Source organism: Aythya ferina (genome assembly GCF_964211825.1).
Source record: "Aythya ferina genome assembly, chromosome: 1".
Classification (NCBI taxonomy): domain Eukaryota; kingdom Metazoa; phylum Chordata; class Aves; order Anseriformes; family Anatidae; genus Aythya; species Aythya ferina.
This window is the reverse complement of record NC_140296.1, coordinates 97362762-97384119: the sequence shown is the minus strand read 5'-3', so window position 1 is coordinate 97384119 and position 21358 is coordinate 97362762. Positions and strand designations below refer to the sequence as shown.

Here is a 21358-nt window from a genome sequence, read left to right as displayed (position 1 = left end):
AGGTTACTTAAAATAAGTAGCCCCACTTACCTAATTTGCAGTTTAAAAAAAAAAAAGTCACTGTTTTTACACCACAGCTCACAAAGAAAATTAGAATCATAATTTACAAATTCTGTCTCTAGAAGACTCTCAATGTGCTGTGCTAGACCTTGGGCTGCTTCTGATACTGCTAGGAACGCAGGTCATAATGTTGTGTGCCATGGCCACAGGACAATTTTACATCTGTTACTTGTTAATACTGGTACCAGTGGAGCATATCTGTGTTTGCTTGCAAGAGAATTTTTTTAAATCAATAGCATCTCTGTATTAGCAGATACAGTTTTATTTAATAATGGGGTCCAGGTGTGAAAAGAACAGATTATATTAAACTCTGCCATCTTTGTTTTCTTTTTAACTTATTTTATTTTCTGCATTGAGCTACAGTGTGTATAAAATAACTGCCCTATGCTTAAAGTATAATCAGAATCAGCATTTAGAAAATGGTACAATTAAAGCTCCATGGACAACCTGTACTTGGACTGGTTGTAAAGTGCTGGTCTTGTCCGCTACTGGGTTTGCGTGTGCTTGTGCGAGCATGTCTGTATAAGGAGCCAAGTGGATAGTGTTACTTCGGAGAACAACATGCCTTGGTGCAGTTGCTGGCCATGAGAAATTGTAGTCCCAAAGACCATTTTTATCAGAAGGTTAGAAATGAATGCCTGTCCACCTTCATAGATAGTATGGTGCCATGATGGTTGTATTCTTTGCATATGGGCATACAGTTTGCTGCTGTAACTTCTGGCTTGGGTACTGTGTAACAACACCAGTGCCTTCTGTGTGAAGTTCTTAAGGTGGTCTGAGTTGGAAAGTGTTTGTTGGACTGTTGTAGCCCTGGAAGAAAGCTGGTAATTTGTATTTGGGTGTTTTGGCAGGGGCACACAATGTGTCCCATGTTTGGCAGTAACCACTACCTGGCTTGAAAGCTGTCATTGCACCTTTAAATTGCCCTGTTCAGCTGGAACATTGCAACATGAGTTCTTTGGTTTTGTTTTGGGAGTTTTCACAATTCCTGATGTTTGGAGAACCTGTAATATATTTTTGTTTCCCTATGTGTTAGGAAAAAAAATTAAGAAACCATTGATGTTGCATGTTCAGTTGTGCAGACCATGAAAGTACTTCTCAGTATTTTCTGCTAGACTGACGTGTAATATAAACTACTTAAGTTGGTCTCACCTAATCCCTTTTCCTGGTAACTCTGGCATAAACTAGAAAGTTTTCTAGGAAACACAGTGTAGGACCCATTACTTCAAAAAAAAAAAAAAAAAAAAAAAAAAAGTGTAATAGGCCAACAGACAGAACTTTTTTTTAAACCACAATTGGCTGCCTGTCTGGTGTTTTGTTATTCAAGGGGCACAAAAAGAAAACGTTTGTGCAGAACAATTAATGAACCACATGTGTGGATCTGATCAATCTCCATTTGCCAGAGTCCCAAAATGGATGAGAAGGCATGCTTGGTTGTGTGCCATTCCCATATGGCTGCGAACCAGAGCCGGTCTGGGACCTTCCTGCGAGGCAAACCTTGAGAGCATTCTGAGTAATGGCAGAGGTTATTCTGACATCCAGGCGCTGTGGGAACACTTTGGCCCTCTGTCCAAACGTAATAAACGTGTTAGAAGCCTTGGTGGGTCTGTGGAAAGTCCTGTGTATTGTACAAGTTCCTCCTCTACCAATATAAAAGGTGCTCTCACTAGCGTTACTTGAATCTAGCATGTAACATGGTTAGTTGTTTAACAAGGAGGATATTTTGTGAGAAAAGCCATGACTCTTGGGAATGACGAAGTGAGTCTATTTTAGTAGTAGGTGGAGGATAGTGTCATAACAGTTGTGACATTACTGCCAAAGCTGTGTCCTTCTTCAGTAAACTTAAGTGTGTTTTGCTCTCGTCTAGGAGTACATAGTACTTTAAAGACCCGCTATACAAAACCAGACTAACTTAAGCCATTAATGTTCAACTAGAAAAGAATTAGAACACCCTCTGCTGGTGTGAATGGCTCTGTTTTCCTCTTCTCCACAAGGACATGCATGGTGTATATCCTAGAAATAGTAAAAGATGATTCTCAAGTGTGATAACTTTTCTTGATCACGCTGAGATTATTTTGACCCATTTGTGTTTTTTTGCCTGCAGAAATTTGATAGTTTGAATAATACCACCACTAAAACAGACATGAAGATAAGGTGGTGATGTTTTTTCTTTACTTTTGGACACGGGAATCCATATTATTTCCTCAGTAGGAGTACGAAAAGTTGTTATTCATTGGGAAATTCTTTCTTCATGAAACTGGAGGGTGTGTGTGCAAGTATGCTTTTGAAGAAAGTGGCCACATCTTAAATATGTTGATAGTTGCATTTGCATGACACTGCCACATCCATTGGGTAAATCTGTGGTTTCATAGAGTAACAATGTGTGCCTTGGGCCTTTCCTACTGGTTATCTCTGTGCATTCACTAAAGTTTTTAGAAAACTTCTGTGTCACTTGTCAGATGATGAGCAGTCAAGAGCAGAGAGGCTGGCTGTCTTTATTTCAGTTCCCCAGTACGTGCGCTCATGCCCTCAAACTCCTGGTAGGCCTGTCGCATGTTAATATCCTCTTTGCTCCTTCCTTCCCAGCTCGGGATGAGTGAGAAGGAAATAACAGGGTCAGATGAGGAGTGGACGCTCCTTAATTTCTCCTCATAAAGCATGTCTGATGCATGCCAAACAGTCCTCCTCATGTTCTTGACCCTCCTCCTCTTACGTGCCTCGCCAGGCTCGCAACCTGTTGAGATGGGGGCTGCCCGGTCTTTGAAGAAACCCTTAGTTCCCAGCAGGTACAGACAGGGTTCCTGTGGCCCCGAAACACTGAGCACCCCTCTATCTACCTGTGTTGCTGGGAGCAGCCTGAGCCAGGGCACGGCACCGCAGTGCTCCCGGATTGCACAGCCGCGTGGGGAAGGGCACTGTGCTGGGGGTGGAGAGGGATGGCGATTGCTATGCAGGGAGCCTGCTCTGTATTAATAACAGCACCCTTCCCAGTAGATGGTTGCTTACATAATTTTGTTATGAAAGAACGCTGCCGGTTGAACTGTGTTCATCTCTGCTGCTTATGAAAGTGTCCCTTCAGCACGCCTGCAATACACTGCCTGCTGCAAGAGAAGGGTTAAGAGCAGACAACATCCTGTCAAAGACCTTGTTTTTAATTTTGCCTCTCACACGGGCACAGATCCGGCTAAGAGCAGCCCAGATTAGTTCGGAAAACCTTTGAAGAGATTTAAGATGTCCTTCAGCCAGTTTGAAGGTTTTTGTCTTGCAAATCCAGTACAAGGGCGCCTGCAGGCATCTCGACCCTTGCTGTGCTGCTGATGCAGCTCAAGGTCACGCTAACCCGCCCTGTGACATTCAACAACAGCAAAAAAATTATGCGGTGAAACTGCTTCAGCATTCAGCCAACCAACAACTTCCTCAGCTCCTCACTAAAGGAAGAAGTGTGTATTTTTTTCTTTTTTCTTTTTTTTTTTTTTTTTTTTTTTGGCTTCGTAGATTTTTGCTGCAGGAAATAATCCAGGATTTCTGGTGTGTGTGATGACAAGGTCATTTCTTAATTAGAACACATGTAAAGAACAAAGCTAAATGGCTTCAAAACAGCTTTGTAGTTGATGGAGAGGATTTAAATTATTTAAAGAGATAGTCACCCAAGTATGATGGAAACTGAATTCTAAACACATTAACTCTTTCAGTACGCTGCAGTTTTCATATGCTATTCAAAAGAAAATGTCAAACTTGATGAGCAATATTTCAATTGCTGTTAAATGAACGTTTTTACGTCTATTTATAGTTGGGATTGTATTATGCATTTTCTTATCTGAGTTATGAAAGCCAGGTATTTATTTATTTACAGTGAAATATGCCGTGCTGGCTAGAGATCAAGAGATAGCCATAGGAAATTGCTTTCTAGACACGAGAGACTTAATTTCTACCATATTTCATATTTTAGTGAATTTATTAGCATAAATGTGTGTGTGCGAATTACAGTGCAAGCATGCACGTATTGTTTCAGAAGTGCTACTGGAAGAAAATTGGACTACTATAAAGGTGGATTTGAGAGAAAGGAATGGAGCTTGAGAGGAGAGAATTGGCAATATAAATGGCAACTTCACTTAGTTTTAAAGTACTGTGAGCTGTCTGGAAAACCTAATTGTAGGAGGGATCTCGGAATGTGAATTGTGTTCCCCAGGTTTGTCTGTGTGACTGAAAGTGCAGAGGCATTGGTTCAACAGTCTGAGACGTGGTTTGGGGTGGCTGTGTGTGTGACCTGTCCACCCCTTTAAGCCTGTCCCCAACATTTCCTCCCCTGATCTGATTTTTGGCCTTCCTGTGCTGTGAATTCCCTGTTACCGACCAGGTGCCCACACCTCTGCGGTCACCTCACGTGTGCGGAACCCAGTGAGCCACCGGCCAGCTCGCCCGCGTAGCACGGCTGCTCCTGCTGGCAGCACGTCCCCACGGCACCTGCTGTGCTGGCAGCTTTCAGAGGGGAAGCGCGACCTGCCCTGCCCTGCCCTGCCCTGCTCTGCTCTGCAGAACCTGGCTTTTGTTGCTAGCACACAGCAACAGCAGCAGAGGCACTGGGTAGGGGTTCTGCTAGCCAACTTAGAAGACGGGCTGTGTGTGCACTCAGAGATGCCACTGCATGGTGCATCGGGGAATTGAAACGTGGAGGAATAAGTCTTCCTTCTGCAGTCAGAAGTTAAGCACTGAAATCTCCCAGCTGAGTGTTTCATGTGTAAATGACATGGAATATACTAGGAACATACGACAATATCTCTTGTTCTTTCTGTTTATGGTTTCTAGGCTTTTTTTTTTTTTTTTTTTTCCTGGGTGAATCTTGTTCAGCTGGAACAGGAGGTGCAGCAAATGTCAAATGTCAGGCTGAAATGGAGTATGCTTACAACAGACAGATTGTGCTGGCTTCCAGAACCTCCTTGTGAGAAAGGAGGAAACTGCATTTGCCAGGACAGGGAGGGAAGAGCAGGCCCTGCAACTTGTTTCCCCTTTGGGCTGCTTTTCTTCCCTTCCCTGTGCTGTCTGTCTTCAGATGAGGCTTGTGAGGAGAAAACAGTGGAGGAAAACAGGTTCCACACAAGAAAAATGGATAGGACAAAACGGATCTGCTGCGCGAAATTTGTATGTTCTTGCCCTTGCCTGGGGTGTGCTGTGCCCTTAATATTATGGGAGACCTAAGCTCACCTGCTAGTAATTCCTAATTTACTGTCCTAATTCATCGATTTGTTATCACTAATTGTACTTCATTTACTTCTGTGTAGTTTCCAGTACCTAAAGGGTTGAAAGGTTGCTGTAATTGGCACCCGCAGCTGCTCTTTCTTTTGACAGGGGATAATTTTGCAGCCTATGCTTTGTGTGACAGCTGCCTAATTGGGCATTCTCCCCTTGTAGCAAGCCTGCCTCCTCCAGCCTCCCTGCTGACAAATGGTGGTGGATTATAGATGAGGACACGCTGACCCGTTCGACCTTGCTGAGACAGCGGGGAGGGGCCTCCTGCTACTTGAGGGAAGCTTTGGGTCATTTAAAGGACAAGGTCATGAGCCAGGTGGGGAAATGACATGATATCACATGACAATAGCCTGGTGACACGGTCAGTATGTCAAGGGCAAACTCATCAGTATTGATTATGCTGCTTTTTTATGGTGTCTCTGTGAAGCCACTGATATTTCAAAACTATTTTGCTAATTTATTCTAGGTGAAGTGCCAAATGCTATTTTCAGGGTTATTTTTAGGAGTATTTGTACAGTATTTTCTTCTAACTACAGATCACATACAAAAGCAGCGTTATTAAAACCCTGTCAATAATAATTTACAGGCTTCGTCTTGATGGTTTTGGCACAATGTACATTTGCGAGGACTATGAGAAAAATACCAGGAAGGGTGAAAATCCCTGCTTTTAAATTTCAGTATTTCACTGTTCATTCCTACTTGAAAGGCAAGTGTATGAACCTTTATGAAAACGTGTATCCACATACGTATGGCTGACTCATGTGGGGAAACTCTTTAAATAAAAAGAGCCAAAGAGAAAAGTTAAATATAAATCATGTGTTTAAAGAAAAAGTCTTCCATTAGCTCAGGGGTGATACAGTGAAGATAGCCCTGCCTATTTTAAGCAGCAATACAGTACCCAGCTATGCCAGCCAATAAAAACCTGCTAAGTGGGTTTTAGAAAATATGTTGTGAATACAAGTGACAATATTTTGAGAGCATCTTCATGTTGCATTTCTATGCTAATAAACTTCAAGGTAAACGAACAGCTTGTTTGACATTTGCTATGTTAGACAATAATAAAATGCTTTCTTCTGGAGTAATTAGATTTGATAGATTGATTATGTGAAAAGGTAAAGATAAAAACAGTCAAAAAGAAAACTCTCTTGAAGCAAGTTACTACCCGTTTCTGAAGGCTAATGGGATCACTCAGCTGCCCAGCAGTCTGTTGCACACGCACCCACACGTGTGCACAATACAGGCATGTGCAGACACACGCAGCAGGCGCAGAGTTTCTGAAACAGCCTGCTAAGTACAGAGGGGAGTATTCACCCCAGCACGCAGTTCGTGTTTCTGTGAAATCTGATTTGGTGTTGGATGTTGTTATGTCTGAATCTCGTCAGTTCACCAGGATGTAATTTTACTCCCCTGAGGTAAAAAGCCGTCAGTGGTAAAGTGTGATAAATTAGTTCACTCAAGTAGACGCGCGTGCGTGTGTGCGTGTGTTTAATTCTGACCTTGCCGTGCATGTGTTTAGCTACTCTCAGTGCCCGTGTCAAGCTTGGTGGAGGTTTAATCCTGTGCCCTTGTACACGTATGCTTGATTAGTAGTTGTGGTTATCTCAGCAGAAGACATTCCGCCCTCCTCCTTGTATTGGTCGGGACCCGGGCATTGGGGAGTCAAGTCGAAGGAGAAAGAAAAGAGATTTTGCATTAGTATTCTATGAAAGCCTTACTGTCTGCAGAACAAATTGATTGCTACGGTGTACCTGTGCTTGGCACCACTGCTGTGAAAGAAAGGTATGGTTGTAATCTGTTTTATTGTATTACATATTGTGACACTCCAGGAATGTTTAACATTCAGCTCTTCTGTGGCACATGCTAGAAGTCTAAGTAAAGAAAAATATGTGAATGAATGAAAAGTATGTGAGCCTGTCATATCTGCAGCTTTGTTTACTACAGTGAACTAAGTAGCCCCTGCTAATGAGACAAATATATTGCATATGCCAATGGCAACATAAGGAGATAGGTAACAGAATTCTCTATATTATATACAGTTTCTCACGTCTGTGTCGGTGGCTGCTACATACCTATACAGATAAAATTCCAGTCAATATTGCAAGTGTGATTTTTTTTTTTGAGCTTTTAGTAAGATAATAAATGGGAAATACTTATATTTGAACATTGATGTGTTTTGTCTCTTTAAATGAAAATGTTTTTTTTCCCCAGTTTTTGATCTGCTGCACTGGTCTTGCATGGAGGGGTATGTGAGGGGATGTATAAAGGTAGGGAAATCTTAGACATGCTATTAGTGATAAAACAGAACATGAAAAAGCTGAGAAGTCTTTACAGTATTTTAGCCTTCAGTCCTTCCTCCCCCAACCATGTAAATATGCACCCATTTTTTAAAGAGAAAGCTAGTGCTCTTCATTTTCTCAACTCTGTTGCAGACTTTACACAGTTGATTTTCTGGTTTTATAGGTGCTCTGCTGATCTTGGGTGTGCATTTGTGAAGTATGAAGTGCTCCATTAATAAGATTCAGGCTGTTTCACAGAGAGCTGTGCTTAGTGCTTCATTCTTGGCATCCCTGAAGTTGTGTTTGTGATTATTTGTATGTTTGCTTGTGGTCATTCCAAAACATCTGAAAAGTCTGCTCTTGTCATGTAGACATTCCCAACTAATTAAGTTTAGGACAGGTGGCAGACTTGTCCTGGACATTTAAATCTGGATGCAAACTGAATCTAATAACTTGAAGAGGAAATGAAAATCCACCTTTCCAAGTGTGTTATCATTATACACGAGCCACAGATGTATCTGAAATCCTCTCTCTGCTCATTGTCTGGGCAGGTGACAAGTAAATGGCTTGCTTTAAGGAAATGAAGGACTTAGGAAGCACTGTATGCTGAAGAGCAGACATGCACTATAATAGTTACTTCCGTCATATGGCCTTGCAGACTTAAGATTAACACTTCATAGATGTGTGGTATATTTATGAGTGTAAGCTTGAGCTTACATTTTACACCTTGTGAAGGGTATGAATACAGCCTTATGCATGTAAGTTGTTTATCATCTAGATCCTGTGATAGCTAAGAAAATTTCTGAGAACCCCAGATGCTGTGTTGTGATTGTTTGTACTCAAATGATGACTAATTTCATTAAAAGTAATTATTCAAAACTTACTTAAAGCAAATGTTTTATTAGTAAGCTGTTCTTCCCCCCTGGAATTCTTTTGGAAAACTGTATGATGTTGTAACATTTAGAGGAAAAAAAAAAGGTTGATTTAAATAAAAATTGCACAATTTACACAGCAGTTCACAAGGTAAAAGGAATTGGCCATATTTAACAAGATATTGAAAGTTAATTGCAATACTACCACAGAAATGGTTAAATCGCATCTTAAATACTGCATTGACTTTTTGTAGATTTTAACTAGTTAGTGGAAGGTTCTGAGCTCTAAAGAAGATGCTAAATAAATACAAGGCAATACTGCATTTCAATGTAATTAACTTTTGTTCATAAATAATTCAACCTGTGACTTTAAATAAATGATTAGAGGAAAAGAAAATGACATACGATTAAATCCAAGTCCTTGAAAACATTTTAACAGTCAGGATTGCTGTGACTGCTTTAAGACTTCTTGTAACTCTGTTTGTTTGTTTGTTTTTTGTAGTAGTAGATCCAGTTTTGGAAGTAGTGGTTTTATTCTCTCCCACTCCCCCCCCCCCCCCCATCATTAGTGTATCAAAAGAGATATGAGGTAGACTCCTGAGTTCACAGTTAAGAGGGAAGATGGTGCATGCTTTTGGTACCTCACTTTTGCTAGCGCCATGGAATATGTCAGCATGGATAGCATGTGATCTGTCTGGGTTTGTTCTTTTAAATGGAAAGTAGAAGTCTGTCTGCAGAATTAAAACTTGTACTGCCAGCTTTACTGAATCAGTGTGCCTGAAAACACTAAAATCTGCACGACGGTTTCAGACTAAAACTGCAGTGGACTGCTCTATTAGAAAGAATACATAAAATCATGTTTGAAAAACCATCTTGCTTACAATGGAGGTAGGCAGTTGATTCCACCATTGGCTAACTGTGTAGCAGTCCTTCCTGTGGAGATATTGAATCAGGTATTAAGCCGGAGTTGATGCTTGAACACATCATCAAGTTGGGCAGATTTTAGAAGAATTCTAGTTTAGGCACTTTTTGAAAGGTAACTGTGCCCTCCTTGAGGCTGTGAAATGCCTGTTCCCCGTTGCCACCCCCTGTCCTTCTGTTATCGTGCTTTAGCACGGTAAAGAAGAGGAAGTTGAGGTGTTGCATAACTTTTCTAAGTAAACAGATTTTGTGTGCAGATATTGAAGACAGTCTTAACTCAATCAGTGCTGTAGCTACCAGATTCCTCTTAATGCTAAAGGCAGTTGTGTAATTAATGGCCTTGTGTACTGAATGGAGACTGCTGCTAAACCTCCCGAGGGAATTATTTTGTCTATTGTGTTGGTTAACTTTCCCTGAAAATTAAGTGTTGCTGATACTCCGTCGTGGTGATGGGGGAGGATTTTTACAAGGCCTGATGAAATAAACTCCAGCATTGTTTTTCCTGACTACTGGACAGAGCATCTGCAGCAGCAGATTCAGTTTGAATGATTAAAGTATAACCATTAATAAAAGGATGATCAGGGTTACTTCCAGGGGCAAGTGTGGTAAGAACTGCACTTAAAAAAAAAAAAAAAAAAAAAAGAAAAAAGAAAAAAGTGTATTTCTTTAAAAGATGTTCTCATTGTATAGTCACAGAAAGAACTGAGACCTGTTTCTGGCAGTAGCATGAATGCCCTATTGCTATCATGGTAAATGATTTAGAGCAGGCAAGATTAATAATCCTCTTCTTTGTTCAATCTATTCTGTTGAAGCCATTTGGAAACCTTGGAGCTTATTAAAAGTTCCAACCATCTTTTTTCTTTTCTAACTTTTTTTTTATGGATCTTTGCTTCTATAACATCAACCTTAGGTGGCACTGCCTATTAGCAGTTAGGGTTTGAAATATTGCTACACCTCCCAAACTTTTTTGTGAAGCTGGTGGCAGTCACGATGTATTTTCTCACCCTCTGGCAAAGGGTTAAGTATGGCAGGTGTCTGCAAGTTCTACAAATGAATAACCACAGTAACTAAGTTTTTTCGTAGGCTTGGTCAATTTGGAAACTTCTGATTTGAATACAACTCTAAGATCAATTTAAAATGTTTGTCCTTTGAAGCCAGTCTTGCCAGCTACAAAGCTAGAATTTAGGTTTCTAAGTATTCAAAAAGAAAAATGTTCATGTTTATTTTTAAGGGGTGAATATACTTTCTATCCTCTTGGCTCTGTTTAAATGGGAGGCAAACACGTTTCTGAAGGCTTAGTTCTAGTTACTGATGCAACATTCACAGGATCCTCTCGGTCAAACGTGGCAGAATTCAGGGTTCCAGAACCTGGGCAGCACCGAGCAGTTCAGCAGATCTCTGAAAAGTCACCTGTGTGAATTCACTTTTGCTCCTTCAGCTTCACTCGCCTTTCCTTTGTAGCTCCACTTTGAGCATGGACTACTGGAGTTCTGTTTATACATTTGTGTATGTGTGGATGAATTCACGAAGTGTGTCTAATCCATCCCAGCAATCCAAAGCTGAATGTATTTCAGCTGAATTAGACCACTAAAAAGCAGACTGTGACAGCTTTTTGAAGCAAGGATATAAAAATGGATCTAATGTGGAAGGAAGTGCTTAGATACGTTTATACACATTTATACACATTTATACATAACTTTTTATTCAGAAGCAAGGACCTTTCAAAGTGGACTTCATTGTTCTCGGGTAGGAAGGAGGCTGAAAGTGGACTGTGGATGAGAAGATCCACTGCTGCAAAACTCTCTGCTGTGCAGTGGTCCTTCCTGCCGCAATAAGCTCAGTAGGCTCTGGCCAGCTCATTAGGACTGTTTCAGCATGTCAGATCACCTATAAAGACTGAAAAAAATGGTGAAATGTGTGTTATTTGTAAGGTGTTCTGTTTTTTACAAAAACAGAGTAACACTTTTCTCACAATTTTAATAGTGCCCAATAGCCTCCAACATGGCTTAGACCCATACAGTGCACATGATCATGGGTCTGGGTGGACAACAATGGAGAGAGCAGCAGCAATCTAATATTGGATATTTAGGTGTCAGATTGAAATAGGACTATGGTAGGTGAAATACCTCATTATTATTATTATTATTATTATTATTTGATTTTTTTTATGATCTCACTACATGTATAAATAACATGCAGTTGAATTTCTTTAGTTCATGGAAGTCTTAAATAGCTTGAAATTTTCTTCTTTTCCAGACTTATGTAGTGGATGGATAGATAATGAAAATTTGTTCTACAGTTAGTATGCTTCTTATTATCTGCAGCTTGGTGGTGGAGTATACCAAACTCATTTTTATTATGGAGTTTTTAAATTGTGATTGTATGTTTCATTAAGGAAAAACAAGCTTCTCAGGATGTTCAGCTTCAGACACTTTCTTCTTCTCAGCTCTTTTACCTGTGACTATTATTTGGAGAATTTTTTCATTTCATGGAAGGGTAGTTCAGATGCACGTTTTGTGTAATTTGCAAGTATGGACTCTTGCACAGTTAAAGCTGACAGTACAGACAATGGAAGAAAGTCTTTTATCAACCGTCCTGTGCTTCTAAGAGCATTTCTTGTGTTCTGTAAGGCTTATGAAGTCACTATGTCAAAGGGTTTTTGTAGCGTTCGGCAAGTCATGATGGAGTGCAAACCAATTTGGAATTAAAAATGGCTGGATGAGCTTTACTATGCAAAAAATAAACTCGTAATCAAATCTGCTAGTCAAAGAGAAATGTTTAAACAAGAGCAGTTTTAGTGGCACTACTTGGAGCAACAAAAATGTTACTTGAATATCTCCATGAAATAGTCTGGTTTTTGGATGTGCAAAGCTGTTGTAAATACTTTTACATTTCTCATGATTGATAACTGTGAGGATCATGCTTGTTCTTTGACAATATCTATTTGCTTTAAAGATTGGTAATCAAAGGTGAATAAAAATAACTCATGGAAAAAAAATGAGATGTGTTTTCAGTACTGTGTTCAGATGTGTTAACAAAAAGGTGCATACTATTGTTCCATGTTCTTTTGAATGGCTTGTGTTTTATCAGGTAGCAGACAAAACCAATTTGCATTCAGTGTACATTTTGCTTCTAGTATGCAGAAGTGAATTACAAAAAGTGTTTAGTCTAAAATTTTCTTTTTGGACTTTTTTCCGAGTTGATTCATTTGGTCTGAGTGGTGATTTAACAGGTAGTAACTTACCGATTCTACCCTCATCTGCCTTCCCTTTCTCAGCAGCAGATTACAGAGTCAAGATGTTTTAGGTCTTTCAATCCTTCCTCCTGTTCTGTTGGTCAAGATCAGAATAAAACTAATTCTATAAAACTAATGCTAACATCTGAAGATTTGGAATTCTCATCCGTTTGCATTGCATCATAGTGTTTACTGCAGTTCAGTGGAAACCCATTCTACAACAGTGAAGAAATAAATGTGATATTTTAGGAACTGCAGTACCTAGAATTTCACCGCTGGCTTTATATTTTAATGAAACGGGCTGCTTTCTTTCTGTAGTCTGCAGTATTCTATATAATCTTGTTCCTGCTCTTCTGTTTCTTACTCTTCAGGACACCGTGCTTGTGAGACAGCTTCCCAGGTAGCTTGGATAACATCTATGCCTTCGCTTAACTGTTGCTGCTTTTCTTCCTTAAATCTACTTTTTTTCCTTACAAACCTTCTTTTCTGCTTAGTTATGCCGGTATCTTGTCTTAGTTTATAATCACTTTGGGGTTATAGTCTAAATTTATGGGAATATAAAATGTTTTACAATAGTAATTATGCCAGGCAGTGTATCCCAGCAAATGTCAAGCACAGACAGACTTGTTCTCATAAACCTGGCAGAATATAAAGAAGGCAAGTGAAATTTGCATCCCAGTAGGTTATTCTTGGTAAGCCAAACTGTTCACCTTCAGAAGTGCTACAAGCGATACTCTGGTTTACATGATTTAGTAGAGAGACACCAAAGGGACTTTGGGGGGAAGTCAGGTTAAGTTTTATTTGCAGCAAATCTGAAATCTGAGCTAGACCCAGTAAATCCAATCTTTCTGATTTAAGCAGTGGAAGGAGAAAATATGTTCAGAAAAAAAAAAAAGTGGGGGGGGGAGCGGGAGATGAGCTCACAGAATTAAGTCTGCTGTTTGGGCTCAGAATGTTATTTTATTAAGGCAGCCGAGACAGAAAGCTTCCTTTGTTTCACTGAATGTGGTCTGGGTTTATGTTTAACCGCTCCCTGGGACAGGTACTTTCTCTGCTTTCAAGTTCCTCCTCAAAAATTTCCTTGTTCGTGTTGTTTTTGGCACCATTTTCTGTCATGATTAAAATAAATAAATAACTAAATGTTGTCATTCTGAAAATAAGTTTTTCTAGGAGCAGTGTTTCCTTTCCTCATCTGGACTTTCTGGTCTGTCTTTGACCATTGCTCTCTGAAGTGAAAACAGCTTGCAACAGGGCAGGGGGATTTTCATTCTGCCAGCCAGGGAAGGGAAAGAGCTCTTGCTGCTAACTCCTTTTAAGATCAGCAGCTCAAGAGAAGGGGAGCACTTTCATGGTAAATTTTAACCCTTCTGTACCCTTTCTTCCTTATCATTAATATTTCAGTGTGTTGATATTTTTGTGTCTTACTCTTCCCTACCCTTCCAATCATATGTGGTAAAAGAAAGCTATCAAGTGCATTGATACATTGTTGCATTGTTACAGCAAGGTGCATGGTTATACTGCTGCAAAAACAATACAGGCATTTACTTCTTGTACCCTAAGGAAGGGAAAACACTTATTCTGGAGGCCAGGCTTGCTCTAAGGCTTCGTCTAGCCATTGTCCAGCTGAACTCAAATTATTTATGTACTCAGCATCTCATGGATGAAGATGTATTGATTTTAAACTTGGTATAGACTATGATGAAGGAAAGAGGACAAATAGTAGAGTGTGAATATGTGAAGAAAGGCAAGCAACATACATAATCTGTGTTCTTGGCATGTGGTTTTCCTGGAGGTATTTTGGTGGATTTGGATTAATTTCTGCTATGCTGACTTACTGTTGTTGAGAGTGAGCCTCAAGATTGTAGCTGATTTTTGTCTGGGGAGCAGTGCAGGAGCATAATGGAATTTCCTGTGTGAAAGGTGCCTGAATATTTCGATTAAAATGGGTGTTTGTGGAAAAGAGAGGAAGGAAGAGAAATGCAGTAAGTGGTTAAGCTATGTGGGTAGAAATGAAAGAGTTATTAATGTCTGTAGAACTTGGATGATAAATTTTAAACCTCATCTAGAGCAAGAGAAAAACAATTGAAGTGAAGGGTTATATGCTCAGTGTGTTGAGAGGAAGGATTACAGTAATGGCTATGTTTCGTGTAGTGCAGAAGGGTTGCTGGATGTGGAGTTGTAGGGATTTGAGAGAAAGCTGAATGAAGGTAACTTAAGGAAAAGACAAGTAAAATTTTAGAAAAGCAGAATGCAATGTCAATTTTTTTTTTTTTTTTTTAAGTCATCATCAGTAAGTGGATAGCAGGAATATCAGAATAATAATAATCTCCTATTGCCAACTTTTTTGGGAGGACAAAATGGATAATATTAATGGGGTGGGGAGACCCATATCCTCTGTTAACGTCATGCTACCTTTGACACCTTGTTCAGCTCTTATACCGTGGTCAAGCTCTGTTATTGTCAGAAACTGACCACAAGTATAACCAGCTTTAGGGAGAAACTATTTTAGTCTAGTCTTGTCTGTTGATGCCGTCTTAAGAAAGACAGTCTCCCTTTCATGGGCTAATAGTGAACTAACAGAATGACTTTAACAGTAAAGTGGAAAAAAAAATTGATTTCCATCTTCATTTTCCACATTCTGATTCTAATGTATTTATTTTTGGCAGGGTGGAGTGAAAAGCAGATTCATAAAGTTCCAGCATTGACACTTTCAAGGTATGAGTTTCTGCCCATGAACTAGAGAAGTTTTTTACACTGTATTTTTTTCATTCCAGGCATAGATTGGTAACTATACCTAATTCACACAAGCTTTAGACCTTACCCCTCCTAAGAATTCTGAGTCAGACGATGGTTTATTTCACATGCCCACATAGTCCTCGATCTCTTTCTCGTGAGATTGTTAGCTTGGCACCCTATTAAGCAATCTGCTGAAAGTATCCTGGGAAGCTAAAGACATCATCACCTGACCACCAGAACTTGTCGCCTTTTCTCAACAAATGGATTTTAAATTGTATGCTTTTAGAGTATAAATATTGTTTGAGACAAGTGGCTGCTGCAACCCTCCTATCCCTACTGGTCTTTCTTTGTTGCACAGTTTGGCTTACACCTCAGCTGTCCAGCATGATTCACTTCTGCATTAATTTGGTATCTGTGAGTCATTTTGCAGTCCTGTTAGGTTCTGCAGGTATGTAAGAACCAGAACTGCTGTTGAAAGATACTAGATAGGTGTAATCTTTAATGAAGTTCTTTGGTATCATTTATTGGCCAAATTTAGCAATGGGGATTGAACAAAAACCTCTAGCTTTATGGCAGGATTATTTTAAGTGCTCTTTTTTAATAGTAATAATAATAATACAGGCTAGTAAGAACACATGCAGCCAATGAAACTTACCAGTTATATTCAGGTCACTGACAATGCCTTACTATCTGTTGATCCAGAAAACACTGGAGTTATTTATGCTGGTATATTGAGCTGGGAAACGATTCTGCAAGGTATGTCGAGGAAAGATGGCTTTGTGTAACACAAAGGACATGGATTGTGACCCTTCAGCCATGCTCAGATCTTGACCAGGGCAGATTAAGCTGCAAATAATATCTAGTCTGCTTGGCTGAATTGATAGAGTTGTGGGTTTCGATACTATTAGATAATGACTTTACTACATGACACATAGTTTATGATAACTTGAAGTTTTCTGTGTTTATTTACTGGGTTTGTGACAGAGTTCTCTTGTTTTGTGAAAATTGTATTCTCTCTGCACTTTATCGATAGACGTTAAGTAAACAGACTAAAACAAAATTACAATTTTGAGATAGTCCCGTGTTGTTCTCCATCCCTGCCCTCAGAACTGAGAAGATTTACAGAAGGGGATTTATTACCTGTCACACATTGTCTTTCATTGTTACCACTAGCTTTTTTTTGTTAGATGATGAACAGGTATCAGACTCCCAGCTTGTGGGCTACCAGATCACTTGTTATGATCGGTGTGCGTTGAACGACTTAAGGACCAGGCAAGGTGGAATAATCAGTCTTGCAAGTCTAGTTTGGAAAAGGAAATCTTAACTGATTATAGTAAGAAAAATATTTAAATCTTGAATGTGAAACAGTTTACGTTAACTTCTAGAGCTCCAACTTTATTAGTCGGGATTTTTAAACTGGTGGTCTATTACTGGTTTTCAGTATGGTAGATACCCATCTATCCAGGTGCCTAGTTCTGCAACATTAATGTATGTTGCGTAAAATTTAATGCTTCTCTGATGCACGAATTGGTATATATACATAATCTTTCCATTATTTGGATGCCCTATAAAGTTTTAAAAAACAAAACAAAACAAAACAAAAAAAAACAAACAAAAAAAAAAAACAGATGTAAGATCTAATTTGTTAGTAAAAATAAATAAGTAGAAAAAAGTGGAGAGGAGTTACTATTAAAGCATTCATCTAACTGACATTTTGAATATTTTAAAATACTTCTTGATTGTATGTTTTACATGTAAATACAATATTTTCTTTTGTTAAAGAAAAATAAAGTAGTACCTTTACAAAATCAGTCATGAGCAGCCAGCCATTACTTCAAGATAATCCATTGTTGTGAACTACTTTACTACTGAATTGATCAAAAACGCTTTCTTCTTCGTGATAGCTGACATATTTGTTTTTGTTCTATTGGCTAGTCATTCATTGTAGTTTGTCATTACCATCTTTTGAAGGACAGCACACTTAAAATGGCCTACATTTACATTTTTAGGCTCTCGGCTGAGTGCTATGATTTTGCCTATTAGGATTCTCTGTATAGAAATAAAATTGTGTTTCAGACATTATGTCGTCACAGTAAGAAAAACTTAAAATAGTCACTGCCCATTGATAGCAGTGTACAAAATCCCTTTGACTTAACCATGGGTTTTGATCCCAAACTCAGAAGTAGCTGAAGCCCCCTGCTCCTGCAGAGGATATAGTGTGTGAACTTACATTTAACAAGAGGCAAAAAAGTGCTGCTGACTTGTTTTAGTTAAGATTTTATTTGATCTGGTTATAATGATTAAAGAAAAAGATTTTATAAGCGGTAGAGGAGACCTAAGGTGATACTTAACCAACAACTGTTCACAGCAATATAGCTCAATGAAAGTGTGGAAAAAAAAAAAAAAAGCATTAGATTTTTTGTGTTTGTAAACTTAAGCTATTAGGCTCCACATAGACTTGGTTTGAAGTGTCAGATAAATACTACATACAAACTACTGTGTTTCTTTTTTCTTAAAATATTTTTGGTTGTGAAATGCCTTGCATATTTTCATGCGTGTTTCTTTCTTGACAAATGAGAGAAAGCAGATGACTATTTGCAGATGTTGAATGAACCTCTGGTACCTTTGATCTTGAATCATAATCATTGCCTGATTTATTTCTTAGAATCATAGTACGGTTTGTGTTGGAAGGGACCTTAAAGATCATTTGATTCCAAGCCTCCTGCCATGGGTAGGGACACCTTCCACTAAACCAGGTTGCTCAAAGCCCCATCCAACCTGAATTGCAACCTTGAACACCTCCAGGGATGGGGCATCCACAGTTTCTCTGGGAAACCTGTTCCAGGGCCTTACCACCCTCAGAATAAAGAAATTCTTCCTAATGTCTAATCTAAATCAACTCTTTTTTTTGTTTAAAGCCATTACCCCTTGTCCTATCCCTACACTACCTGATAGAGAAATAGATACCTCAGGCTTTCCTGTAGGCCCCTTTTAGGTATTTGAAAATTGATATAAGTTCTCTCTGCAGCCTTCTCTTCTCCAGACTAAACAACTCCGCCAACCTGTCTTCATAGGAGGGTTGCTTCAGCCCCTTGATCATCTTTGTGGACCTCCTCTGGACTTGTTCTAATATGTCCACGTCCTTTTTGTGCTGGCAGGCCCAGAGATGAACTCAGGACTCCAGGTGGGATCTTAGAAGAGCAGAGCATGGAGAGAATCACCTCCATTGACCTGCTGGCCACACTGCTTTTGATGCAGCCCAGGATATGATTGGGTTTTGGGCTGCAAGTGGACATTGCTAGCTCATGTTGAGCTTCTCATCAACAAACACCCCTAAGTCATTCTCTTCAAGGCTGCTCTCAATCCATTCTCTGTTCAGTCTGTATTTGTGCTCCAGATTATCCCGGCCCAGGTGCAGGACCTTGCACTTGGCCTTGTTGAACTTCATGAGGTTCTCACAGGCCCACCTCTAAAGCCTGTCCAGGTCCTTCTGGATGGCATCCTTTCCCTTCATTTGGACATTGAGCCACTGACTGCAACTCTTCAAGTGCACCCATCCAGCCAATTCCTTAACCATCAAGTGGTCCATCAGTCAAATCTATGTCTCTCCAATTTAGAGACAAGGATTTCATGTGGGACAATGTCAAATGCTTTGCACAAGTGCAGGTAGATAATGTCAGTTGCTCTTCACCTATCCACTAATGCTGTAACCCTGTTGTAGAAGGACACCAGATTTATTTTTCTTTATAACATTTTAATGCAGTGAGAAGATTTCTCAAACTTTTACAGAACAGGAAAGATAAAAATTCCATTAATAAAAAAAACAAACAAACTATACTTTCCTCCCATTTTGTTCAAAGGGGTTAGAAAAGGGTTAGCAGAATTGTATTGCCCCAAGGTCTGAAACCTAGCTTAGTTTGATCTTAAACCAGTGACTGTTTTAAGATGGCATGAATCAGTATCAGAGCTAAAAACACTATACTGTTGTGCTGAGAAGCTCGCATGCAAGGCTTCAGGAGTGACTTGTGTGTGTCTGTAGCAGCTCATGCAGTACTACTATAGCTGAAAGGAGTGACAATCTAACTCACATGAAGGATATTGTTAAGAACGGAGCAGTCTTCTTAGCTGGCATTATTTCTCTCATCTTTTTTGTTTAAGGCCTATTCATTAGTAACTGAGCCAACCCAATAAAACAGGTAGAGTGCTGCAAATGTAGTATCTGTACAAAAATTAGACAGAAAAATCAGTAAACAAATCTTGAAACAGGAACGAGATGAAGATGGATGTGTAATGACATAAAGGTTTTACTGGTGATGCCTGAGAGTCCCACATATGAGTTAAGCAGGTTAGTCCAAATGGAGTTCTAACGAAAGCTTTATACCAACACGAACAGTCCTATTTATAGACATAGCGCTCTGTCTAATTATAAACTACTGCCAGTCATGTCTAGACTAACATCGGAGCTGCTGGTGTTGAAAGTGGGGACTCAGAGTACAAGCCATCCTGTTCTTCAGATTGCAAGTTATAATGTAGTTACAGAAACTTTGTGATGGTGTTTGAACGTTATGACATTGTGTTGCTCAAGACTCCTCATCTTTCTCCTGTTTGTCAGAAGGTGTGTCTGGTGGACATGATCTGTACAATAATTATTCATCAGCATGTGGTTAAAGGCTTGAGAACGTATCAGTGAGTGAGTGAATGGATGGAAGATCAGTAAATGACCTCCATTGCTAACTATTTTCAGCTGCTGAGTTTTAATGAGTCTTTCAACTGTTGCTACTGTGTTTTAATCTGCTCACTTACTCAGTGTTCAGTATTAAAGCAGCTTTCTAGGAGGCAAGTGTCCTGATTACAGAAGAGGTTAGTCTGATTGTATTCTGCACAGACCTTATGTTACAAGGTTCTTTTTTTTTTTTTTTTTTTTTTTTTTAATTGAGAAATATATGCTGTGCTCACAGCTAATTAGGTTAGATGAGTGAGTGTTGTGTTTGGCAGTGCACATTCAAATACACAATTGCTATATTAAGATAAGTAACTCAGAGTTATAAACTTGAGGTTCTGATTCTGTGTCAGCGGTCTTACTTCTATGTCCTATACTTCTGAGGGGGTTCTCCTTTCAAATTTGTGATTTAATATGTATTGAATAGAGTGAAAAAAAAAAGATGGCAAAAAGTGGTGTCTTCCACTTTGTTTTCATTTAACGCAAGAGGCATTCCTTAGTTTATTTGATACCCTGCCTAATATCTCTTGTTAACACAAATAAGCCCAGGTCAGCTGCTCTTAAAGGTGGGGAATACTTAAAACATGTAATGCACCAATGTGAAGAAAATGTGGTGGTATTTCTGGTAAGCACACTAAATAAATAAATAATTTAGGAGCTGTGATCAAATGCCAGCTCTTACATCAGTCCTCTTTGTAATCCTTCTTGCTGATCTGTGACCTTGACCTTGTGTATGTGTTTGTATGTCAAATCTATTTTTGGGATGGACAAACTAAGTTCAGTTTAATAGGATTTATACTGCGGCTTCAGGGGATGCCTCACTATAATATAAAAATAAAAGTAATTTGAATTATTTTCAGTGAGCTTTTCAAATTTCACAGTGACTGAAAAGAACATTGGAGATATATATGCATATATATAAATATTTAATTCTGTTTAGGAAATGCTTCTTAAAGGTATCTTCATCTGACTAGTGAACTCTTCAGTGTTCAGTAGAGACATTCTGTCTGGAGATGGTGGTTTCTGTCTAGAGAATCTCAGCAGTGGCAATGTTCCTTTTTGCTTTCATTTGACAAAAGTGTGGTTTGGCACTTATAGACGTAGGTCCTGCCCTCTGTCCTTCCCCACACCACTGCAGCAGTCACGCATCCCCACACGGAGAACTGTGAAACAACCAGTCAACAGCTTCTTTGGGGTTCACATCGGTGTCAATGAGGTCTTTAGTCCTACTTGTCCTGTAGGAGCTTTCTGTAGGAATATGCCTTGAAATGTAAGGAAGGCAGCAGGAGCA

At 39.3% G+C, this 21358-nt stretch overlaps 1 protein-coding gene across 11 annotated transcripts in view; it reads left to right on the top strand.

The window, feature by feature from the left end:
* NRIP1 (nuclear receptor interacting protein 1) overlaps positions 1–21358 on the top strand; it is a 146311-nt gene that overhangs the window by 106035 nt on the left and 18918 nt on the right. For 4 of the 11 annotated variants that reach the window (XM_084511793.1, XM_084511791.1, XM_084511789.1 and 1 more), the window contains one exon: positions 15278–15326. The exons of 5 other annotated variants lie outside the window; for them this stretch is intronic. The gene's annotated coding sequence lies outside the window, so the exon portion shown is untranslated. Of the gene's footprint in view, positions 1–6893; positions 7087–15277; positions 15327–21358 lie in introns of those variants that run through there. 2 more of the 11 variants (XM_084511786.1, XM_084511787.1) reach the window with 2 other exon arrangements.